This window comes from Lissotriton vulgaris, chromosome 3_1, assembly GCF_964263255.1.
Source record: "Lissotriton vulgaris chromosome 3_1, aLisVul1.2, whole genome shotgun sequence".
NCBI classification, from domain to species: domain Eukaryota; kingdom Metazoa; phylum Chordata; class Amphibia; order Caudata; family Salamandridae; genus Lissotriton; species Lissotriton vulgaris.
Window position 1 is genome coordinate 1,123,079,320 of NC_141689.1, and position 3,843 is coordinate 1,123,083,162.

A 3,843-nucleotide genomic window follows, 5' to 3' on the forward strand; every position below is an offset into this window, starting at 1 on the left:
TATAGTAGAGGGGTGTGTAGTACAGTACAGCTGAGTGTCATACAATGGAGTGCTGTTGACTGCAGCATCATGGAGCCGAATATCATGTAGTACAGTGTTGTGAAGTAAAGTGTCGTACAATGGCAATGATTCAGTGGAGTACAGTGTTGCATAGTTCAGTGTTGTCAAGTGGAGTGTCGTTCTGTAGTATCAGAGACTCTCGTACACTGTAGTGTTTTATAGTGGAGTGTCATAAAGTTGCTTGTCATACAGTGGGCTGTGGTGCAGTGTAGTATAGTGGAAGAATCTGTTGTACAGTGGAGTGTAAGTGGAGCGATTGCTGCAGCAGTAAATGACAAAGTTGTACAGTGGAGTACATGGGGAGAGAGTGATGTGGAGTGGCACAGAGTGTAGAATAGTTTTGTAGAGTGGAGTTCTTTACAGTGGAGGAGAGTGTTGTGAAGCGGAGTGTTGAACAGTTGTGTAGAGTGGGATAAAGTGTCATATAATGGACTAGATTGGAGTGGAGTTAAGTGAAGTCACATATGATGGAGTGGAGTATAGTGCAATAGAGTGGAGTGTTATGTGGGAGAGTAGCGTGGCATGGAGTGGCTTGGCATATCATACAGTGGAGTAATGTTTCATACAGTGGAGTGCTGTGTCATACAGTGGAGTAGACTAGCATGTCGTAGATTGTTGGAAGGTTTTGTAGCGTGGGGTAAAGTGGAGTGCCACAGAGTGGATTAGAGTGTTCTACAGTAGAATGGAATACAGTAGAATGTGGTACAGTGTGGTAGAGTGGATTGGCATACAGTCTCGCAAAGTTGAGTGCCATAAAGTATTGTACAGTGTAGTTGTGTAGAGTGGATTAGAACGGAATATAGTGTTGCACAGTGGCACAGAGTAAACTAGAAATTCGCACACTTGGATAGACTGGAGTACACTGTTAGTTATAGTGTATTGCTATCGAGTGAAATGCTGTATGATAGACAAAAGGGTCGTAGAGTGTTGTTGAGAGGAGTAGAATGTAGTAGAGCTGAGTAGAGTGGAGTGGCATAGAGTGGAGTGGTGTACAGTGCAATAGCATGTAGTGGTGTGGCATAGAGTGGAGTAGCATGGCGTAGAGTGTTGGAAAGTGTTATAGAGTGGAGTACAGTGCAATGGCAGAGTGAAGTGGAGTTTTGTAGAGGGAATGGCGTACAGTATACTGTCGTAGAGAGTGGTACAGTGTAGTTGTATAGAATGTTGACAAGTCTACTTGCCTAGAGTGGCATAGAGTGGAGTTGTGGAGTACAGTTTAGTAGAGTGGATTAGGAAGCCGTAGAGTAGAGCAGAGCAGAGTGAAGTGGGGTGGAGTGGCATGGACAAAGTTAAGTAGTGTGTCTTACAGTGGAGTAGAATGTCATACAGTGGCATAGAGTTGAGTAGAATGCAGTATAGTGGCAGATAGTGGAGTAGAGTGTTGTACAGTGGAGTGCAGGGGCATAGAGTGTAGTACAATTCCGTACAGTGGCATACAGTGTAGTAGAGAGTTGTGGACTAGTATAGAGTAGAGTGTTGTAGACTGGAGTGGAGTAGAGTGAAGGGTCATAGAGTGGCATAGAGAGGGGTAAAATGTTGTGCAGTAGAGTAGAGTGGATTAGTGTAGCATAGAGTGGAGTAAGGTATCATAGAGTGGAGTGGCATTTTGTACAGTGCCATGGAGTGGAGTAGAGTGGAGTGGCATAGCATACATTAGAGTAAAGTGGCAAAGAGCAGAGTGGCATGTCCTACAGAGGAGTAGTATAGGGTGTTGGAGAATGTGGAAAACTGTTATAGAGTGGGGTACAGTTGAGTGGTTTAGAGTACAATAGAGTGTATACAGGAGAGTGGCATAGAGTGTTGTAGGGTCAACTGGCATACAGAGCCATTGAATAGAGTGGCACGGAATAGAGTAGTGGAGAAGAGTTGAGTATTGAGTTATAGAGTACAGTGGAGTGGAGTAAATTGTGGTAGAGTATCGTAGAGGGAGTTATGTAGAGTGTCATAGAGTGTGGTTGAGTGGCATGAAGTGGACTACAGTATTGAATAGTGACATAGACTAGAGTGTTGTAAAGTAGAGTAGCATAGAGCGGAGCAGAATGTGGTAGAGAGGAGGGGGAAGAGTGTAGAGTGGAGTAGAGGTTTACTGAGCAGACTCGACTGGGATAGACTGAAGTAGCGTAGAGTGCAGTGTCCTACAGTGTTGTGTTGTAGAGTGTTGTATCGTAGAGTATTGTGGCGTAGTGTCTCATGGCATGGAGCAGGGGTCTCCAACCAGTAGCTTGTGAGCTACTATAGCTCTCCAGCCAGCTACCTCTGAATAGTTCACATGTGTGCAGGCCAGCTTTGTTTTAGAAAGATTTTGCTTGGTTGAATTATTATACATATAAAAAGATTGAAATGATAGAACACTAATAATTTTAGTAGCCCCCAATACGTTTCATTGAACATAAGTAGCTCTCAGTACAGAAAAGGTTGGAGACCCCTAGCATAGAGTGTTGTTGCGCAGAGTGTCCTGGTGCACAGTGGAGTGGCTTAGAGTGGATTAGAGTACAGTGAAGTGGCATAAAGTTGAAAAGTGTAGAACTGAGTGGCATACAGTGGGGTGGTGTACACTGGAACAACATATAGTAGAGTGGTGTACAGTAGAACGTCATAGAGTGGAGTGGCATATAGGGTAATAACGTATAGTGGAGTGGCATCTAATAGAATAGTGCAGAGTGGAGGAGAGTAGAGTAGAGTTGCAAACAGTGGAGTGGAATAAAGTAGAGTCCCGTACAGTGGAGTTGCAAACAGTGGAATAGCGTACAGTCGAATGGTCAACAGTAGAGTAGCATATAGTGGAATAGTGTAGAGTGGAGTTGCATACAGTGGAGTGGTGTAGAGTTTAATAGCGTAGAGTGGAGCAATATAAAGTGGAGTGGCATAGCGTGGAAAAGAGTAGAGCGGAGTGGCATGCAGTAGAATAGCGTAGAGGGGCGAAAACTGGAGAGATACACAGTGGAAAAGCATAGAGTGGAGTGGTGTACAGTGGAGTGGCATAATGAGAATGGTGGAGTAGCATACCGTTGAGTAGGCCTGGGTGGAGCTCACACAGTTTCACTCTGTAGAATTCCATGGATTTGCCAAAAAACTCAGCAAGATTTTGCGGGGGCAGTCTGACCTCAAGCAATGAGCAACAAGCAAAGCACACTATTGTTGACTCACAAACTTACAGTAGAAGTACGCTCCCCCAAGAGCACCCCTTGCAGCTACCAATGCAGTCTCCTCACAGCAAAAGCATGCCTGCATGCACCCCCTTCCTGACAGCGTTCAGCTGTGTAAGGCAAGAATCCCCCTGCATACGGCACCCATTCCTTCCTAACAGCTTGCAGTAGGGCCTAGTGGCCCTCTGCATGCAGCTCCCATCTGCATCAAGCACGCCATGCATGCACACACTATAAACTGGCAGTACTCCATTGCAGCAGATGCACACACTGCAAAATCCAGTCCCCACTTCCCTTGCAGATTGATCATGCAGTGTGGCCAGGACAAGGCTCCCCCTTTTGAGTAATTTATGCTGTGATTAAATTTATTGTTACATGAATTTTAAAAGTCAAAATAGGGTATTTAAATATTTTATAATTAAAAGATAAATGTTTAGTATTGTATTTATTTTGTAACCTTAAATTATATTTATTAATATTTTTGACTGTTTTAAGTAATTTAATTCAATTTAAAATGATTCCTACAGGATTTAATTTTTATTTCCTAACTCCAATATTTCATATAGGAAGGTGTTGCAGTACCAGTGGTTGGCCGTGTGTAGTGCTGGACTTTAACTATATCTTTTAGTATCAATTT